Consider the following 22,857-nt stretch of genomic DNA (forward strand, 5'->3'; position numbering starts at 1 on the left):
AAGGGTCTGGACAAACCCCTCAGAGCTCCTCGCCATGAGCTGATGCACCCTTCACTTCACAGGACCCGGGGAGAATGAGGGTCTGTCTCCCTGATAGGACTGTAGCCCCCACTCCCCAGCCCAAGAAGGTGAACTGTGAGGTCCATGGGGTCAGCAGAGGCAGGGGTGGGCTAGATCAAAGGGCTCAGAAGACAGCAGAAAGTTTAGAAAGGTAGAATCTGCTCCCAGGCTCTCTGATCAAAAACTGGAAGCAGGGCTTCCCTGGTGGCGCAGTGGTTGAGAGTCCGCCTGCCGATGCAGGGGACACGGGTTCGTGCCCTGGTCCGGGAAGATCCCACATGCCGCGGAGCGGCTGGGCCCGTGAGCCGTGGCCGCTGAGCCGGCGCGTCTGGAGCCTGTGCTCCGCAACGGGAGAGGCCACAGCAGTGAGAGGCCCGCATACCGCAAAAAAAAAAAAAAAAAAACTGGAAGCAAGGACATGACTGGAGGGACTGGAGGACTCGACCTCCCATCACAGTCCTCAGGGCCCCTGGAAGAGGTAATGTCCCTGGCCTTCTCCTGGGCTCTGGGCCTGGCCAAGCTGCCTCCTGCATCTGGGGGTGGACGAGTAAACAACAGGAAGGCGGATGCCTTAGAATAACCCAGGATTTGGGGAAGAAAACATCAGCAAGCAAATCACAAGAGGAGCCAATCAGCAGGGACCTCCAGTCAGCTGGACCAATGAATTCACCCAGTCAGATGAATTCATTTGTTCGGCCAATCACGTGTTGAGTTCTGCCATGAGCTACTATTAAGACACAGTGGGGTTGGCATTGGTGCTGCTTCCAGATTCCCAATGACCCTGGGCCTCTAGGAGTCTCCCCACGTCCCCCACCAGGGGGCATGTCCTTCCCAATACGCAAAGGACAAAATGGCCTTGCATTGGATGGGAGCCTTTCAAGGCGTGCAGGGAGCAGGGGACCACGCCTGACATGTCAGTGGTGCATTGAGACACTCGTGTCTCCAGGCCCCTGATGATGTCAAAATGTTATGACTTCCCTGGAAGAAATGATGAGTGGAACTGAGTGGAATTAAATATCGACCTGACTGGAGAGGCTGCTGCTGAGTGTGTAGCCATGGTGACAGCATCCCTGCTGACTCCTCACTCACCAAAGGGGACAGGGGCAGCCGGGAGAGAAGGAGCCTGTTGGACCCTCCTGGGGACACCCCTGAATTTCTGTCTCATTCAGGTTACTGAGGACCCAACTTTGTTCATTCGCTCCCTCACTCATTCCATATATTTCCCTAGCATCTATTTTGTTCTGAACACCACGACGAGTTCCCTGTCCTCAGAGACCCTATCATCTAGCTGAGGAAGGAGACGTAAATAGATAAACAAATGCATATAGTCAGAAACTGGGATGCTTATTGTGAAGTGAGAGGATAAAACAACATGACAGAGAAGAAAATGGCGGCTTAATCTAGGGGGTCCAGGGAGGGCCTCCCTGAGGGAATATTTGAACTGAGACCCGAAGGGTCAGGAGTCAGACAAAAAGGGAAGAGGAAGAGCTTTCCTGGTGGCAGGAACTGCCAAGTGAAGGCACTGAGGCAGGAAGGAGCGTGGGGCTTCCCAGGAACAGGTGCTGCTAGTGTGGTTAGAATGAGGCTGGAAACGGACAAGGACAGGCCGGGGGGACTACATGTTCTAGTAGTGGCTTATCCCAGGGCAGTAGGGGTTGTGGGAGAGCTTTAAGCTGGTGATGCCACCAGGCCGGTGTTCTTACAGCTCTTTTGTCTGCTCTGTGGAGCGTGGACTAGGGGAGGAAAGGGAAGGGAGAAGAGTGTTCCACGAAGAGGGAGCAGCGCGCAGGCAGGTCAGGCCTGAAGCAGCAGGACGTGTTCCAGGAACTGCCGGAGCCAGTGGGAGCATGGAGGGAGGGGAGGCGCTTGAGATGAGGGTGGGGTTGGGTGGGGCCCTGCCACAGAGGGCTTCACAGTTGTCTGTTCAGAGTATGGCTTTTAAATGGGGGGAAGTGACATGATTCAATTTTTTTAAGTTCCCCTTAAGCTCAGCCTTACTACGTCCAACAGCCACTGCTGACCAAGGTTTTAGGAGGCTGAGCTCCTATTGGATGGGAAGGGGGCGTGGCGGGAATCCTCAGAAAGAGGGGGGTATTGGGGCCCTGGCTCTGTCCTTCTCAGCTGTGTGACCTTGGGTGAGCTCCTGAACCTCTCTGAGCCTCATCTCCCTCCTCAGGAAACAAGGTTGAGACCCCTCACTCCACAGGGCTTCCCTGAGGGCCTGACGAGCTCCTGTGTGTGGCTCAGTCCTCAGCGCTGTCACCCGTGGCATCATGAATCCATCTCCTCCCTGAGGAAGGGGCATCACAATATCGCTGGGAGGCAGAAGGGCCAGGGGTGTCTCTTCCATTTTCGAGATGAGAAAAACGAGGTCCAGGGATAGGAAGTGACTTGCCCAAGGGTGGCGAGTGGCAGGCAGCGCCCAGGAGACAGAGGCTGAGGATGGTGGGCGGTTAGAGTTGGCGCCCTCTGGAGCCCCATGGGCGTGGGTTCAAATCCCGTCTCCTAATCACCAGCTCAGTGCCTTGATCAGGTAGCCCAACCCCTCTGGGTCTCAGTCACGTCATCCCCAGCCTGTCAGAGGCTCAGAGTGACTGAGGTCACCCCACGTGTGGAGCCCGGCACAGGGAAGAAGCTGCTTAAACTGACAAAAAGGAAGAGCATCAGGGCGAGACAGAGACACTGCCTGGGAGAATCACTCTCCCCTCCTAGGGAGCAGGTGTCCCAAATCCCCCCACTTCTCTTCACCCACTTGGCTCCTGGCAGGATCCACTGTCATTTCTACACAGACGTAACAGTAACAATAATTATACTGATCCCAATTCGCAGACCCTTCCTCCCAGCGGTGCTTTGCCAGCACCGGTTGCACTCCACCCACCTCCCCAGAAAGAGGGGCACTAAAGGCGGTCTTAGGGCAGGACATCCAACACCAACGTGCTATGTGACCCTGAGCAGGGCGTTTCTCATCCTGGGCCTCAGTTTCCCCATCTGCACAAAGCAGGTAAGGAAATAGATACTTATAGAGGTAAGAAGTGTCAGTCACACTGGGCCACTAACCTCTGAGGCTGTTCAGAGGATGTGTGTGTGTGTTGGCCCCTCTGACCTTATCCCTCTCCCTCTCCCCATGTCACAAAGCGACAGCCTCCATGACCTCCTGCCATTCCTCAAAGAGGCTTTGCCTCTTCCAGCCTCAGGGCCTTTGCACTTGCTGTTTCTTCTGCTTCTGCTTCCCTCAGGTGTCACCAGGTTTGTCCCTTCATTTCATTCAGGTCTCAACTCAGACATCCCTTAGAGTATCACCCACCCCAGCCTATCACTCCTTGACCCCCTGAATTTGTCCCCCACAAACTCCATGTGTTCAAATCCTAACCCCCAGTACCATAGAATGTGACTGTACTTAGAGATAGCACCTCTAAAGAGGTGATTCAGTTAAAATGAAGCCCTTAGGAGGGGCCCTAATCCAATCCAAGAAGAGATTAGGACACACAGAGAGACACCAGGGATGTGTGTCCACAGAGGAAGACACAGCAAGAAGGTGGCTGTCTGCAAGCCAAGGAGAGAGGCCTCAAAGAAACTAGATCTGCCAACACCCTGATTTTAGACTTCTAGCCTCTATAACTGTGAGAAAACAGATTTCTGTTGCTTAAGCCACCCAGTCTGTGGTATTTTGCAAACTAATACAGCCCTCAACCCAATTTTATTTTTCTGTGTAGCACTTATCAGGTCTGACATTATTTTTATATACATATTTCTTTATTGTTTGTCCCCTCCTCACCCCATACAATAGGAACTCCACGAGGTCAGACACTTGGCTGGTTCTGTTTCCAGGAATCGTAGGCACATAGTAGGTCCTCAGTAAATGAAGAAGTTGGAGCCGGACACCCCTGAGTTCAAGCTCTAGCCCCGTCACTCCCTTACACTGTAGCCTTGGACTGGATCCTTGACCTCTCTGGATCCTTGACCTCTCCTCCTTTACAGAGGAGCCCAAGGTGTCTCCTCTGTAAAATGGACCTAATAATCGTGCCAGACTCAGAAGGGGGTGTGACACTATGGAGGATTGATGCAGTTGCCTAGTGCAGCGCCTGGTGCGTAATATATGCTCCAGAAATAAGAGATAAGTTGTTGCTGTTCTCTTAACAGTAGTAAGTCCATTCATTCATTCATTCATTCCATAAACACATACTGACACTTTTTCTGCTGCCAGATGCTGGGGACATGGAAAATCAGGCTTGGCTTCTGACTTAGAGGTGCTCCCAGGTTAGTGGGGGAGACAGACCGGGGGATCGGAAATGAGGGTCCATGAGCAGAGACAGAAATAGGCTCCTCAGGGAAGGTTCACAGAGAAGAGGGTGTTGGGATTGGGTCTTGAGGAGTGAGTAAGAGCTCGCCAGGCCAATAGGGAGGAGAAGGGCATCCAGGCAGAGGAAAGGGCAGATGTAAGAGCAGGGGCAGGTCCTTGCCTGGTGTGTACCTGTGCCTCTGCGTGGCTGGTGCAGGGCCAAGGAGTTTGGAACGTGATCCAAGGACACCATGGAGCCTGGGAAGGATTGATAGCAGGAGGGAACCAGTCAATTTTGTGCTGTGGAGGATCATTGCAGGGCAGAGTAGAGGGCAGGCTGGAGTGGAGGTACTGGAGGGCGGAGAGGGTGTCAGTGCATAGAGCTGGAGCATGGCGGTGGGGGGTGGGGGCAGTCAGCCAGAAGACCAGAGAGGAGCCCAGTGGTGAAGATGGGCCCCAGGTCAGCTCTGGAGAAGCATCCAGACCAAGGGGCTTGATGTGGAAGTGCCTGAGCTGCAGGATGGGTCTCCCAGCTAAGCAGAGCTGGACTGACAGATAGGGCTCCATGGCTTTGGGGTCAGAGAGCTGAGGTGGGTCAATCAGGATGTCACCTTCATAGTTCACAGGGAGTCAGGAAGGAACATTCTGTCAACCAGAACAGGAAACTTGACAGGACTAGAGAAGTTTCTTTCCACAAGAAAGCCAAAGGAAAATTTGTTTCCATGACACATGTTTTCAGGAGCCCATGTGACTGTTTTTGCACTGGAAAGCCATGAATGGAAAATTCCGCCTGCTGAGACAGACACTTCCTCCTCCAGGCACTAAACAATGGAGAAAGCTTCTGTCCTGAGTTTACTGGTGCCTGAAACCCTACCATTTGAACTTCATTCCTAAGGCTCAAGGCTTTGTCCTTTGTTAAAACGCAAACAACTTCACAGAAGTCGTGTCTTCAACACAGACTTATTTTCATTAATTCAACAAATATTTATTGACTTCTTGCTCTTAACCAGGCAGTACCTAGAGACTGGGAACAAAGAGATTAGTTAAGACTTGTCCAGGTCCATACCTTTGTTTTTAAATGATTTAAGAAGACAATGTAGGTGATACAAGCAAACTTTAACAGTTCATGAAACAGGAAGTCTTCGTTCCCAAGGGTCCAGAGAACTGCAAAATTGGGCAGAAGGCAGGAGGCATTTATAAGATAAAGAATAAGGAACAAGGAAGAGAAAACCAGAAAATGAATGTAGAACAAGGACGAGAAAAGGAGAAAATAAATAAGGAACAAGGAAAAAGCATAAAGCCCAAAGCTGGCTTGGCCTCTGAGGATTGGTGTAGTAGGTATACTGCATTTCTGGTCAAGTGGAGCATTTATAGGGACACAAAAGTTATCTGGGTTTCGTTATGCTCATGTGACACCTTGGGCAGGAGCGGCTCCATCTTGGGCCTAGAGATTTATTTCAACACCTTCAAGGAACTGGAAAGCTCTGTGCGTAGGGAGTGGGCAGGGGACAATAGGAAACTTGATCATAATGGTGCAGCAAATGGTGCTGGGAGCACCCAGCAGAGGTGACTCGTTTCGTAGTTGCAAAAGGTGAAGCTTCAGCTGCAATCTAAAGGGTGAAGGGGGGTGGAGTGGGGATGGAGAATCCCAGCTCGGGGCACAGCCAGGGAGATGGACGGAGTCATGAGCCACGATGGCGGGGACTCCCTGCCTCTCAGCAGCCTTGGACATGAGGCAGGACATTGGAGATGGGGCTGGAGCAGCAAAGAAGACTTCTCATTGATTGGATGTTATTACCCATCTCAGGTGGTGGCATCTGTCACAACCTTTGCTGGCCCCCACCCCCCAACTTCCATCTCACCTCTGTCCAACGAGCCCACCACACTCTCCCTGAGGGAGCTGCCTCTTCCCACCCTCCGTCATGTGGTATGAATGACTCGCTCTCAGCTCCCGAGGTGGGGTCTGATTGGCTTAAGCCATCAGCCTACCTCATCCTGCTGGTACATGATTGGTTCAGGGCAGGGCACATGACCCAGCTCAGGCCAATGAGAGGCGAGATGTTTGCTGGAGTTTCTGGGGAAAGGATCGCTCGCTCTCCTCTGGGGGAACTCCCAGAAGGGACCCGCGCTTTTCTTCTGGCTCCAGGGAGTGAGGGGCACGAGGGGCCAAGGGTGAAGGCAACACTGGAGGAGAGAATGTCAGAGAGGTGGAGCCTGGCTGGATCTACCTTTGCTGGTTCACTGAGCCAGCAAATTCCCACATTTGTTTAACCCGTTTATTGTTACCTTCAAGTGAAAAGTTCCTAACTGGGGCAGGGCATTTCTGGAGGACAGAATTGGATAGAGCTGGAAAAGAAGCAGACAGGGGTGCTCCGACCAGGGGTGGGGTGGGGGTGGTCTAATCCCCTTTCTTTTTTATTCCATCTCCATGTACAGTACTTATGAGTCAAGATCTTTCCCCAGAAAATATTCCCTGACCCCATCACTGCCCTAGCTCCTCGTTGGAAAGCCAAGGTGTCAGGAATCCTAGGTTCTATCCTAACCCAGCCAGTTGCCTGACTGTAGGGCTCAGGGTGAATCATACCCCCTCTCTGGTCCTCCATTTGTGATTCACCCACCAGCCCCCAGACTGAGCTCTAGGGCAATGTCCAAGAAGCCCCAGAGCCCAGGGCAGGCCTGGCACAGAGCAGATGTCAGTTGGGTTGTTGACCAATTAATGTGCGAGCTGTACCTTCCTGCTCTAACCTCCTATGTCAGGGACCAGCTGCTGCTCCTCTGTTCACCCAGAATGCCTCCTGGAGACCAGCCCCATGTTAGAGCAGCAGGAAGAGATTTAGCATGCAACCTGCATGGTTCAGCTCACACAGAACCTCTAGTGCTGTTGAAGGCTCACTGAACCACAATTGGAGGAAGAAAAAATTCACCAAAACCTCAACCCCTTAGTTTCCATTTGCAGCTGATCTGGGCAGTCAAGCTCTAAGACTCTCTCCTCAGTCTGCTCACTGCAGGCAATGATGAAGAGCCCATGCCTGGAGACAAGATTCAAAGACTGAAATAAATCAATGGGGGTCAACCTAGGTTTATTCCTTTAAAACAGCAGAGCCACAGCTCTGCTCTGCTGGGTGGCATGGATTGCATCTCAGAGTGCAGGACATGTGTCTGTATTCACAGGCAAGATCAGAGAAGAAAGGAGTGGAGGGACCCACCTTCTTCCATGAGAAAGGATACAACCCCAAGGGCACTGAAGGGTGAGTCAGGGGTTCAATGGGATCCTATGTATGTGTGACATGTGTGTGTGTGTTATGTAGCTCTTGTGTGAGATGTGAGGGTGCGGCATCAGTGAAAGTGGTAGAGGAAAAGGAGGAAGTAGCGGATGATGATGTGAATTCCAAGGTAAGTATCTTGAACTTCATCCTGTGAGCACTGTACCCCACCACACACACACACACACACACACACACACACACACACACACACGCCAGAGGAATTTTTAAGGTGTGCCCGGCAGTACAAAAAGACATTGCTTAGGCATAGGACATACTCCTTCTGTTCCAGTTTTACTCTAATACACGGAAATATCCATTGCTTTGTATTTTATATTAAAACAATCATGGGTATAATATAGAAAGCAAAATGTGCATATTTTTGAAATATTAAATTGGAGAGTTCAAAGAACGTGTGAGCTTGTGGTTAGGGGTCTAGATGAAGCACTGTCTACATTCAGACCTTTTGGTAATCTGGGTGTTCCCATCTCATGACGCCATTAGCAAGAAACCCCCTGTTTCTCCTCCGGGGTCGGGGGGTGGGGGGGGGGAGAGGGGACGCGGCGGGTGGGGCTCTGTCCGCGGTGCTGAAGCAGGATTAAATCATTCCAACGGGTGAGTTCAGACCTTAAAGCTTCTGGTCTATTTCTATCTCTTGGAAGGGGATGAAGGGGGAAGGCTCAGAGAAGACTCTCAAGAAGTTGAGCAACCCTGAAGGCTAGGGAGTGAATATTCCTTACTACTTACCCTTCAGTTCAGGGGACAGAATCCTCAGAGCAAGGTAGAGATGGAGGTTAATGAGGAAAGCTGGAGGAACAAGATTAGAGCAATTGTGTGTGGCATTCACAGACTTCACGGAAAATATTTTCTTGAGTTTGGAGATTTTTTTTCACTTCTTAAGAACGATCCAGTGTTCTTGAAGAAGGAAAGATCCCCAATGACCTTCTCTTTGTGTGCGTGTGTGTGTGCGTGTGTGTGTACACATGGGTATGTATCTGACTGCATGTAATAGATTCTCTGTGTGATGATACATCTCTCATATTACACAATCGGCATCTCACAATTCAGTTACTCAGGAGGGAGAATCTAGGACAAATCTTTAGCTTGCATTTTATATCAGTTCAAAAATGTGTGCATTCGGACTTCCCTGGTGGCGCAGTGGTTGAGAGTCCGCCTGCCGATGCAGGGGACACGGGTTCGTGCCCCGGTCCGGGAAGATCCCACATGCCGCGGAGCGGCTGGGCCCGTGAGCCATGGCCGCTGAGCCTGCGCGTCCGGAGCCTGTGTTCCGCAACAGGAGAGAGTCCACAACAGTGAGAGGCCCGCGGACCGCCAAAAAAAAAAAAAATGTGTGCATTCCATGATCATTTTGAAATATATAGAAATATCGAATTACTATGCTTATAACAGGAACTAATATAGTGATATAGTGTTGTAGGTCAATTATACTTCAAAAACAAACAAACAAACTCATAGCAAAAGAGATCAGGTTTGTGTTACCAGAGGCAGCGGGTGGGGTGAGGGGAAATTGGATGAAGTCAGTCAAAAGGTAGAAACTTCCAGTTATAAGATGAATAAGTACTAGGGATGTAATGTACAACATGATAAATATAATTAACACGGCTGTATGTTATATACAAAAGTTATTAAGAGAGTAAATCCTAAGTTCTTATCACAAGGAAACTTTTTTTTTCTATTTCTTTAATTCTGTATCATATGAGATGATCAATGTTCACTAAACTTATTGTGATAATCATTTCATGATGTATATAAGTCAAGTCATTATGCTGTACACCTTAAACTTATACACTGCTGTATGTCAATTATATCTCAATAAAATTGGAAGAAAAAAATTTAATAAAAAATAAAAATTAATCAATTTTTAAATGTGTGCCTCCTAGGTTTTTTCAACTCCACCCATAGTTTTGTGGTCATAGCAACCACGTAGATCTGCTAAGAAGAGCAAGCTCTGGCATCCCTGAGGGAAGAGTTCCCCTCTTGGTGGGTGCTGAAGGGAAAGCCTAAAAGGATTTCATAATCCCAGGGAGCTGGAAAGCCCACAGCTCAGTTCATCCATCCTTCTGGCAGACAGGGTCCCTGGTTATACTTCATGACCAGCCCATCAAGACTGTAGGGAAGGTCCCCTCACCCCAGCCCCTCAGTCCTCAACTGCTCTGTCCCCCAGTCTTGCTGGGCCTGCGAGGCCTGGGAAACTCCAGCCTGAAGATGATGTGGCGCTGGCCAACTCTGATGGGTGGTCAGAGCCTCGGCTTCAGGCATCTGGGTTGGAATCTGGGCTCCACTCACCCACGGTGGGATTTGGGGAGTGTTGTTTCATTTGATGTCGTTGCTGATCCCGGTGAGTGCCCCATCACCCCCTCTCCCATCTCTCTAACATCATACCTATTGTTTATACATGTGACAGTCATTTGATCATGGCTGGCATTGGCATTTCTTCCTGATGGATGCAATGACTTTAAATTTGCCTTCTTGTTATTTTAATCCGTTTAGCTACCATTAGCACATGTATTGTTGTACTCACTAATAGAATTGCTGTTAGCCAAATAAGAATAATTCCTGCTATAGTCAACACAATAAAAATGTGTTATCTATATTTCTTTGCATGTGTTATCTGGGTTTCTGTGCTTCTTCAGGTTTCTGTCAACTTGGACAAACCCACCTGCTCCTCTACTTGAACAAGCTCTCTTGTCTTCCTGTAGCCACAGTCACTGGGATGGATCCTACATCCCCTCCTGAAGAACACACAGATTGGTAGATTTACAGCTACTTACTCTGTTTATGTGGCCACTCTAGTTACTGTGTATTGAGAACTTACTCTGGGCCAGGCATGGCGCTAAGCACTTTGCCAAGATTATCCCTGAGACAGAGGCACCATTCTTATCCCCATTTTACTGATGTGGAAACAGGTTTACAATGGTTGAATGATTAGCCCAAAGACCCCCATAGGATGAATAGATAAGCTGGCCTTTGATCTTGGGTCTTTCTGATTCTAGAGCCCACACTTCCTGCTTTCATTTTACACCATTGAACAGAGATAGTCATCCCCCTCCAGATGTTCCTTCTCTCTTTGCCCTCCTCTTCCCCTCACCCCCTATTCTTCCTCCCCACCCCTTTATAAATCACCACTTTCTCCCTTTCCCTTCCTTCAGCTCTTGCCCACAGCCCAGCACTCTGCCAAGATCCCTTTGGGCAGGCACCCTGAGATTTGACGTTCCATGTCACTTGCTGGGACAGCAAGAGGGAAATGGCTTCAGAGACAACCTCACCTTATGCGGAGAAAATCCAGATTTAAACCCACCCTGAAACCCCTTTGCTGCTCCAGGGCCTCTTGTCTAGGAGACGATACATTGGTTTCCCTTCACTCCTTCTAGCAGCTCAGATGTGGAACTAGCTCTACCCTCAGCATCACCTTGCTGCAGATGTGTGCGTGATGACACTGTCCCTGAGGTTACTTTCACACAATTGTGTCAAGGAACTTCTTATGGACATCACGTGATTCTCACATCATCCTAGGAAGTAGAGCATTATACCCCTTAAGTGGGGAAACTGAGGCTCGAAGTGATTTTTTTTTTTTTTTTTGGAAGCTGAAGAATTCTAGAGGTCATTAGTCTTCTAGTTCACAGATAAAGAAACTGAAACCCAGAGAGGGGTCTCCAGCAAGAGAGGCAGAACAAGCATCTGATCCCAGGGTCTCTAATTTCCAGGCCAGTGTCTGTAACAAAATGGCAGGCACAACCTGTGAGTCAGTCCAGGGTGTTGGTTGTTTTTTGTTTGGGTTTGGTTTTAGTTTCAGCATGACTCCCATTTTGCCTGGTCTTCTGAGAAGTTGGGGACTGTTGGGGGCAGACCTGTTTGGATTTAGACTTGAGTCCCAGGTTTGCCACTGACTCACTGTGCATGACCTTGGGCAGCCTTTCCTTTGCCTCTACACACCTCGGTTTTCTTATGTGTACAGCGATCTTTCACAGGACCAGGTCGCTGAGTTTGAGTCCCCCATCATTCTGGATGTACTCAGAGTGTCCCATTCCCTCAGGAGTTTCAAAACTGGACATGGTCTCCATGACCTCTTGGCTTGGGAACATCTGCTTCACTTCCCCAGCAATGATTTTATCTCCTCCTGCTGGAAACTCTGCTCCATGTACTTGGGCTGAATAAGTTGATTTCTAGAAATTACCGTTTCATGGGGCTGCTCACATCAGAAGCAGGTAGTTGTTCTGAGGGATTCTGCATGAGCCCCAGAGTCCATCTGGACAAATCCAGCCCTCCAAAGCAACATCTGCTGGCTGGTGGCATTGAATTATGTCACATTATAATAGCATCTCCCTGGGCTCCTGTAACCTTTATTTAACTGAAGTTGGAATCTCCCACCAAGAGACCCACTTCCCTGTCTGGGGACTTTTCCTGGCAGGAGGCATCCTGGGAGCCAACTGCGATGGTGTTATAGAGGGCAGAACAGGTATCGATGGCAGAGGGAGGTGCCTCAGGACCTGGCAGGGGGGTCAGGAATAGGTCCCCCGATAGGAGAGCAGGAGGCAGGGGTTCAGAGGGCCACACCGATGGGATAATTCAGTTCACAGGGTCTGTCACCCAGCGTAGGTGCCCTGGAGATTCATGTCATCATTTACCCATTTACTTTCTCACTCCCTCACTCAGCAAACACTTCTTGGCCGGTGATGGGCCGGGTAATGTGCCAGGTGAAGGGGACACAGGGGTGATGAAGAGCTTGCCTTTACCCTCAAAGGGCTCACAGTCTGGAACAGGAGACAGAGGGTCTGCCTCAAGAAGTGCAAGAAAAGACACCAGGAGCAGATGGAGGGAGCGCGGAACTGCCTCAGGGGCAGGTGGGGCGGGCATGGGCCTTAGGGTGGGGCCCCCAAAGTGGACCCTGAGACAAGGGCTCTGGTGCCGGTAGTTCATCTGGGGGCTGAGCCCAGGGAGCACGAGTGAGGACATGGAGAGACTGAGCAGGGCAGGGAGGAGAGCCAGCGAAGCCTGGGCTCATGAGTGGGTTACAGTGGTGGGCACTGGGGCTCAGTCCTGCTGGGGACGCTCTGAGGAAAGAATAAAATAAATTCAGGCACTTGAGGTGGGAAGATGTCAGCACGCCCAGAACTTTCTGTAGCTGCGGGAGAACTCAGAAAGTCGAGGGGGGATGAGGTGGGGGATCAACAGCACCTGCTATGGCGTCTTAGAGAAGCTGACATTTGAGCTGGGTTTGAAGCGTGACTCGGAGTTTTGCAGCTGGAGCAGGCGTGGGGAGCAGCTCATCCAGGCAGCGTGAAGAGTATATGGATGGGAGGGGAAGAAATAAAAGTGGCTCAGAGGAGTTCAAGAAAATAACTTTTTTTTTTTTTTTGCGGTACGCAGGCCTCTCACTGCTGTGGCCTCTCCCGTTGCGGAGCACAGGCTCCGGATGCACAGGCTCAGCAGCCATGGCTCACGGGCCCAGCCGCTCCGCGGCATGTGGGATCCTCCCGGACCGGGGCACGAACCTGTGTCCCCTGCATCGGCAGGCAGACTCTCAGCCACTGCGCCACCAGGGAAGCCCTAAGAAAATAACTTATTTTAAAATTAATCATGGGGGAGATTTGAGCAGTCTTTTTGCAGGGAAGCCTTAGGTAGTGGAGTTGGGGGAGTTGACAAATGAGAGAGAGAGACAGAGACAGACAGAGACAGGGAGAGAATACTCAGTAGGGACAGACCTTGGCAAAGTTAGAAAGGAATAGATCCAGAGGACAGAAGAGTTGTCTTCCACCAGAAGAGAAATTTTCTCTTCCTGAGCTGGCTGAGAACAGGCTTAGCCGTAGGAGAGAAGGGAGCATTCGGGAAAGTCAGTTACCTGTTGGGAGTGAAGGAGTTGATGAGTGGGATGGGAGAGGGCTTGTGAAGGTGGAGGACTTGAATAGCCCTTGAAGGCAGGTAGGGGAGTGGAGCAAATTACAGGAAGGCCGGAAGGATGGGCGGTGCTGGCGCCCGCTTACGTTGGCACTGGCTCCCTGGCGGTGTACTCACTGAGGACAGTTTTCCTGATGGCTTCCTGGCAGCTCAGAACAGGAGTTGAGAAAGCAGATGGTTGCATTGGAAAATGGCTGGGGTTTGGCACGGCAGGGTGGCAAGAGGAGAATGCCAGCCCCCTGCAGGCACAGGAATCATCAGGGTAGGCCTTACTGGCTTCCCATCTCCTCTATCCTTGCCCCAGGAAGAAGAATGGGTGATAGTGAGGCCCTGGACTGTCATTCAAGTTCTGCTGTCCACTTTCTGTGTGACCCTAGGCAAGTCATTTCCCCTCTCTGGACCTCCATTTCTATATGTTGACTCAGGACTTCTCAACCTCAGCACCATTGGCATTTGGGGCCAGATAATTCCTTACTGTGGAGAGCTGTCCTGTGCATTATAGGATGTTTAGCAGCATCCCAGGCCTCTGTCCACTAGCTGCCAGTAGCACAAACACACACCCTTGTTACAACCAAATGTCTTCTAAGAAGCAAAACTGCCGCAATTGAGAACCACTGTACTAACTGGAATAAGAAAAGGAAGACCTGTCCAGCCAAACCATGTGAAAATGGTTCTTATGAGGAACACGTAAAATACTGGGAACTGAGACTGGGAGAAAATCTTTGACAGTGATTAGAGAAGTATGAGTAGTTATTTATCACAGCTTCTGCTCCATTTCCCACCTGTAAAATACATGGTTCAGAGGCTGAGCTGGGTCTAAAATCCAGGCACCCTGTTTCCAAGGTCCAGGCTTTTTCCATGCTACCAGTTTTGTGAAATTCCACCTTTTCCCAAGGCACCCTTGGAGGATGCCACATCCTTGTCTTTGCACCGTGACAAGAGGGACCTGAAATAGGCAGAGGTGAGGAGAAAGGCAAAGACGGTAAGAACAAAAGAGAGCCCAAGTCTTCCAAGGGTTGACGTGGAGATAGCAAAGGAAACCAGGGTGGAGAGTATTTGAGTCAGGGTCCGTTCAGGAGGCAGAGAAGCACATCAGTAATCCGAACATGGAAAATTTACTGTAAACAAGTGTTAATTAGGAAAAGGGGGTTAAGGACTAAAAGGAGTAAAAAGGATACTGAAGAAGAGATGAATGGCAAATGTAGGGAAATTTTACTACCTCTAGGAATGACTGAGGGCGTGGCTGGAGCTGGTCCCTCCAGGGCCCCCTATTGACAGATATTAGCATTGCACCAGCTGGCCGGGAAGAAATGTTCACGGGGTCCAGCTCCAGTACCACAAAGCAGGGCAAAGAAGGGTAGACTTGGAGCTGAGAGAAAATAAAGTGACAACAGCCACAATCCTTACCTTGGGCTAATCAGCTTCCACGTACACCTTTCATGCACTTTGGAACTTCATTCACAACACAGCAACTCCGTTTCCACCTAACAGGGCACAGTTATCTTTTGTACAAATAAAGAAGTTCTCACACTTGCCTCAAAATAAGGAGATACGCAGTTGAACGTCTTTTTATCCATTGCTGGCTGTATGAATGACTCCTCAAATTCAGTACAGCCACCCTGAATATTCTGTTCCCTAAAGACTAAATTCTAAAGTTAACTTCCAAGAACTTATATAAAGATAATAATGGGAAGAAGGAGAGAGGAGAAGAAAATGGTTAGCATACAGATATAAGTTTATAAACATAACAAGCAAAGCTACTATAGTCCTCATTTCTGTAATTGGTCAAAGTCATAATTTATATTTATTGCTTCCTTCTTCCACTACCTGTTTCACATTTCCCCCACCCTCAACAAGAACCTCAGCTGGTTGGAATTTTTTACCAGGAAGCGTGAACCAAAACTTCATTCCTGAATGGTATGAATCCTCAATTTTTCTGCTTTTTGGGGTTGCTGAAGTTTTTCAGTAATATTTACAATTGGACACGGAAGTATTAAGGGGTGCCCCAGAGAATACCCTGAGTTCCATACACAGTCCTCTGTACTCTCATTGTGTCGCAGCAACCCAATTTCCCCTTATTAATCAGGATCAATCCTTCTATGCAGTTAGAGTAACGCTTTTTTTGGCTTCAGTGTTTGTTCAGTGACATAAGGATCTCAAATGGCTACACAGCAGTCTCACCCTTCTGCTCACTGGAACCACTGTTGCATCCTCTGGTACGCCCCCTCAGGAACAGAGATCTCCAAGCCAGTAGAGCTCAAATTTGCTACGACAAGAAGGAACAATTCTGCAAGTGGGTGATTAAGAATGATAGTGAGAAGTACTAGATGTCATTTATTGCTTCTTGGCTCCAAATCCACCCTTCAAGACCTGCCTGTGGAACTAGAACATTTTTCCTTACAAGGATGATGTTAATCTTTGTCCATAGGTGGCACCGGCAGGGCACAGGACACGCTACCTGAGGCCAGTCACCTCTGCTTCTTGCTCCTGCAGCACCTGGTCGTGTGCAGGACACTCAGCGGAGCACGCCCCTCATGGCATCAGTGCAAGCCCACAGCTGGCTTCTGAAAGGCAAGGTTGACGGGAGCCCCAGCTCACTTCCAAGAATATCCCCAGTCTTCCCTATACCCTAACCCTGACCCTAACCCCAACTCTGTGAGGAACTTCTTAGCAGCCAGTTCCCTAGCTGGCTTCTCAGCATGTCCAACAGCAATTCCCATAGCCAATTTCTGAATGGCATCGGCACCTCAGCAGGCCATTCTCTGCCCACTAAACTTGGCCCACCATTAGACTACCTCTGGCCTGGACAACCCAGTCACATTTTCTGCCATCCAGTGGGCTGTATCCATGCTCTGTCCAATGGCCTGAATTCCACCCATGGGGAGGATCCTCCCTCCCTCCCAAGTTTTATTCCTTGCATACTCTCCTTCCATCTTAGTGGAATTCTTTAGAGTTCTTTTTGTTCCCCTTTAGTTAATTTAATGTAGTTTCTGTCTCCTGCTTGGACCTTGGCTGACACAGAACACTCCCATTTCCACACCTTGATTAATGGACCCATGTATTCTAATGATGAGGGAGGCAGCCTCATACAATTGTGTCTGATTCAAAGCATATACTGCATTCTTTCAGGATTTGTCTGCCAACTAGTGCCATACCTGAGCCTTCAGGATGCCATTCCACCTTTCAGTTAGGCCATCCACTTCCAGGAGATGCGTTATATTGTAAAACTAATGAATTCCATGGGGATGAGCCTACTGCTGCACTCCTTTGTTATGGAATGAATTCCTTGAGAAGAGACATTCTGGGTAGAATACCATGATGGTGGCATTCTGTATATATGCACATGGTGGTGTGGATAAAGGCATTACAGGCAGAGACAGCAAATTTATAGCCAGAAAAAAAATTCTATTCTAGTAAGGAAGTATCTCTGCCCCATACGTGACGGAAGAGATACAATGAAATCAACCTGCCACCAGGTAAGTGGCTGGTCTCTCCAGGGAATGGTGCCGTATCATGGGCACATGTTGGTCTTTTCTGTCGAAAGATTGAGCACCCAGAAGTGGCAGTGTCCTTAGTAAGGGGAAATTCATGTTTTTGAGCCCATGCATATCGTCCATCCCTGCCACTATGGACACTTTATTCACAGTACTATTGGACAAGAACAGGGGCCACTGGATAAACAAGGTAACTGATACCACAAAGCATGACATGTTGTTCATCTGATAATTGAAAGCCCCCAGGGCAGCAGATTCCCATTAGTGAGCATTCACACGGGACACAGATCTTCACAGTCTATGCCCATCCTGAAGAGTCCATCCTCATACCTCTTCCCCCGAATTCCTTGTCGCCAATCTTCCAAACCCATTCTTTCCAAGTCCCTCACCATCCAGCCAAACCATACCATTAACAACTGCTCATGGGGACTTCCACTGGTGGTCCAGTGGTTAAGAATCCGTCTTGCAATGCAGGGGATGCCGGTTCGATCCCTTCTCAGGGAATTAGGACCCCACATGCCGTGGGGCAACTAAGCCCGCGTGCCACAGCTAGAGAGAAGCCCACGCACTGCAACTAAGAGCCTGGGCAACACAACGAAATATCCCGCATGCCGCAACTGAGACCCAACACAACCAAAAAATAAATTAATTAATTTTTTAAAAACTGCTCATAAATCAGTGTAGATTCATACTTCATATCCAATTCCAAAACGGACGACCAAATACACTGCTTAAAGTTCTACCCACTGAAAAGATTTTCCTTCACCGCTGTCCTTCAGGGTCACCCCCTGATGATGTTATAATGCTGCAGTCTTCTACTCTGGGGTGGTACTCACATATCATGTAGCAGCAGCATCTGTAAACCAGGCTTGAGTTTGTATTCCTCAGCTAACTGGCCATAAGGAACTGCCCACAAAGCCATCGGCATGATATGAGGAAGAAGAGGCAATGAAGCGGGAGTCTGAATCATTGAATCATACAACTTACTCATATCTTCCAGACTTGCCCAAGCGTGGTCTCTTTTTTTTTTTTTTTTTTTTTTTTTGCAGTACGCGGGCCTCTCACTGTTGTGGCCTCTCCCGTTGTGGACCACAGGTTCCGGGCGCGCAGACTCAGCAGCCATGGCTCACGGGCCCAGCCACTCCGCGGCATGCGGGGTCCTCCCGGACTGGGGCACGAACCTGTGTCCCCTGCATCGGCAGGCGGACCCTCAACCACTGCACTACCAGGGAAGCCCAAGCGTTGTCTCTTTTATACCACTTCCATCTGACTGTAGATTGCTGCTACACAAAGTTAAATTTATGGCTAGCTGTGTTAGAGGAATCCTAAATGGGGGTCAGGCTGCATGGTCACCTGCTGTAGTCTCTTACCACAGACCAGTAGAAAGCTAGAAGCTGTTTCTCAGAAGAAGAAGTGTTATCTGCATAAGAGGGAAAGATTTACTCTAAAATCCTGGAAGTCGCCACTGTGATCCTCAGGCCTTGCCTGAGACCATATAGCATTCCTATTTGCTATAAAATCTTTGACAATCATCAGATCTAATGGATTATAAGAGCCAAGTGGTAGAAGGACGTGTACTAAAGCCTTAACTTGCTCTTTTCCTTTGGTGCACACTCAAAACTGGCAGTCTCGCAGGGATTTTGCCAATGGGTCAAAGAAACACACACAGCTGTGTTTCTCCAAAATCCAAAAAGCCTACCAAGTGCCGTGCCTCCTCTTTTGAGGTAAGTCGTATAAAGTGCAGCAGCTTGACTTTCACCTCAAAGAGGATACCTCAATGTGTTCCATACTATTGAGCCCGCAGAAACCTTACTGAGACAGCGACCTTTGAAATGTTGTGGTATTTATTTCCCACCTTTTCATTCATATATGCTGTTCTTGCTACCTCCTGTTCACCAAAAGCGATAAGCTTATCATCAGTGTGGTGTACCCGTGTGATGCTTTGTGGAATGTCAAGATGATCACGTTATCTGTGGACCATATAATGGCAGAAAAGCAAGAGAACTGACGTAGCTCTGAAGCAAGACTGTGAAGGTGTATTTTTGGCCTTTCCAGGTAAAGAAAAACTGGCTTGGCGATCCTCACAAGTTGGTCTGGAGAAAAAGGCAGTATCTAGGTCAATGGCTACATACTAAGTACTATACTGGGTTGCTCCCGTAAACATACTATATCTGGGACAGCAGCTGCAGTTGGAGTCACCGCCCGATGAAATAGATGAATAATCTAGTCATTCTCCAAAACTCATCAAATGTCTGCACAGGCCAAACAGGAAAGTTAAATAGGAATGGGATGGGAATCACCACCTCTGTGTATTTCAGCCTTCACCAGTCTTTGAACTTTCCCCAGGAATAGAGAATTGCTTCCAGTTCACTATCACGGTAAAAAGGAACTTCCGGTGAGCCCTTCCGTCCACAAGTGCCCTCACTTCATGAGTCAGAGACCCAAAGTGGGGATTCTTCCAGTTGCCAAGCATGTCTACTTCAATTATACAATTCAGGAAATGGGGAAGTGACCCACTGGACACACCTGAGCTGAGTATCTATCATCCGACTACCTAAGTTTTCACTTTGACCGGTAGCCTCAGTGGCATTTTGCATTCCCAGGAATTATCATAAATTCAGAGCAGTGTCTAGTAATCTCCAAAGATCTGAGTACCTTCCTTTGCCAAGTGTAGTCATCTAGTAAACGGCCAAAGCTCCCTCTGGTGAAGGCTGGGAGGAAGATTTATGGTACATACTCATAGCACTGCTGCAGGAATCTTCTTCAAGGGGCCTGGCCTCCTCTTCAATAAAGGGGTTCTAACCTGTCTCAAAACGAACAGAGGCCACCACTCACCAATCTGTGAGTCAGCGCAGGTTTAGGCTGGTTGGTTGGTTGATTTTTTTTCTGTTATGTAAATCAAACAATACTCTAGTAGGCTGTCCACCTAGTTCCTTCCTCGGGATGCACTGATCCATTAGTCACTACCAAAGATCTCTGTTGGCCAAGGCATTCTGATTACTGGTACATCCCTTCTGTCATTTATGGTAAATGCACTCACCTTGTCTTTGGCTATTAAGTACTGCCACTTAGCCTCTACCACTCCAGGATCCTACCATCCCCATGAAATCAGGGAGCCTGTCTGAACGACAGCATTATAATATCTGGTCTGCAAAGGTGAACATCCACAGAGTATCTTAAGGATGTAGGTTCTCAACTCACTAATATGTTTTTCAAAGCCTTGTTTGTGAAGGTGTCTTCTTGGAATTTTATGGAACATAGTTTAGGGGTGGCTATGCAGGTCACACATGATAAATCCAGTCCAAAATCCTCTATCCTTAAGCCTTTGGATGAGAGGAAAACATAGGCAGAGCACCCTTTGACATAAATTGCAGCAATATCTTTTTCAATCAGTCTCCTGGAGTAATGGAAATAAAAACAAAAATAAACAAATGGGACCTAACTAAACTCAAAAGCTTTTGGACAGCAAAGGAAACCAAAAACAAAACGAAAAGACAACCCACAAAATGGCAGAAAATATTCACAAACGATGCAACCAACAAGGGATTAGTCTCCAAAATTTACAAACAGCTCATGTGGCTCAATATTCAAAAAATAAACAACCCAATCCAAAAATGGGCAGAAAACCTAAATAGACACGTCTTCAAAGAAGACATACAGATGGCCAAGAGGCACATGAAAGGATGCTCAACATCACTAATTATTAGAGAAATGCAAATCAAAATTACAATGAGATATCACCTCACACCAGTCAGAATGGCCATCATCAAAAAATCCACAAACAATACATACTGGAGAGGGTGTGGAGAAAAGGGAACCCTCCTACACTGTTGGTGGGAATGTAAATTGGTACAGCCACTATGGAGAACAGTATGGAGCTTCCTTAAAAGATTAAAAATAGAACTACCCTATGATCTAGCAATCACAGTCCTGGGCATATATCCAGAGAAAAGCATGGTTCAAAAGGATACTTGCACCCCAGTGTTCATTGAGCACTGTTTACAATAGCCAAGACACAGAAGCAACCTAAATGGCCATCGCCTGATGAATGGATAAAGAAGATGTGGTACATGTATACAATGGAATATTACTCAGCCATAAAAAAGAACAAAATAATGCCATTTGCAGTGACATGGATGGACCTAGAGATTGCCGTACTGAGTGAAGTCAGTCAGACAGAGAAAGACCAATATCATATGATATCACTTATATGCAGACTCTTTTTTTTAAAATGATACAAATGAACTTATTTACAAAACAAAAACAGACTCACAGACTTAGAGAATAAACTTATGGTTACCAGGGGGAAGGGCAGGGCGTGGATAGATTGGGAGTTTGAGATTGACATATACACACTGCTATATTTAAAACAGATAACCAACAAGGACCTACTGTAAAAATAAAAAATAAAAATAAAATAGATTATCCTTCAAAAAAAGAAGACTTTGGAATCCTTCTTCCACATTATTCCATGGAAACTCTAGCATCTCCACTCATTGAATGTAAGTCATTTTCAAGTCCAAGTTTCAGTCAACCAACTAAAATGTTAGAGCCACCTTCAGCTGTACAAGCTGACACTTTAAATCCTGACTCTACATCTATGAATTCAGAATGATTTAGTATTCTCTTCCACCCTTAGAATCAAGTCCATGTATATCCCCCAGGATTATGTCAACGCTTGCCATTCTTCTACTGTATAAACTGTCTCCTCCTGGGTCCCAGTATGTACCTGACCCCTTGGAGCATGTTGAGATTTGACCTTCATTACGGATCTAATGGCAACAAAGGATGCTTGTGCTATGTCTTGAGGAGAATGGCCATCCCTTTTCAGGGTATATGCCCCGTATCACAGGGTTTTCAAACAAAGGAAAACTAGTCTCTTTAGATACAAGAGGGAGAGTTCTTTCTTTCTTATTTATTTATTTTTGGCTGCGTTGGGTCTTCGTTGCTGCACGCGGGCTTCCTCTAGTTGCGGAGAGCGGGAGCTACTCTTCGTTGCAGTGCACGGGCTTCTCATTGCGGTGGCTTCTCTTGTTGCGGAGGACGGGCTCTAGGCATGCGGGTTTCAGTAGTTGTGGCTCGCGGGCTCTAGGGCGCAGGCTCAGTGGTTGTGGTGCACGGGCTTAGTTGCTCCGCGGCATGTGTGATCTTCCCAGACCAGGACTCGAACCCATGTCCCCTGCATTGGCAGGCGGATTCTTAACCACTGGGCCACCAGGGAAGCCAGGGAGAGTTCTTTCCATTGGTAAAGTGAGCCTCAGAGTGGCTTTCCATTTCATCTGAGTCCAACCAGATGTCTCTACCAGACGTTTCAGGATCCCTTTCTTTCCTAACTTATTTCCAAACTCTCATGTGAGAAACTTGGCAATGATGTAAAGTTAACTGACGTTTAAATTCTGTGACCCACACCATTAAATTTTATATTTTCTTTTCAGCAATATCAGCCCTGTAGCTACATGAAATAAGTTTCTTTTAAAGATGCCATGGAAGCTCTGTGGTTCTCAAATCATGGTTTGAGCTGAGAATTAAATGACCTGAACTTATGATTTTCTTTCGAGTGAGTGCTCCAGTACATTCAGGAATCCATGTCACTGGAAGCAACCTAAGTTTTCACTGACAGATGAATGGATAAAGAAGATGTGGCACATACATACAATGGAATGTTACTCAGCCATAAAAGGAAACGAAATTGAGTTATTTGTAGTGAGGTGGATGGACCTAGAGTTTGTCATACAGAGTGAAGTAAGTCAGAAAGAGAAAAACAAATACCGTATGCTAACACATATATATGGAATCTAAAAAAACAAAAGAAAAAAATGGTTCTGAAGAACCTAGGGGCAGAATG

The sequence above is a fragment of the Grampus griseus genome (assembly GCF_964374135.1).
Source record: "Grampus griseus genome assembly, chromosome: 1".
NCBI classification, from domain to species: domain Eukaryota; kingdom Metazoa; phylum Chordata; class Mammalia; order Artiodactyla; family Delphinidae; genus Grampus; species Grampus griseus.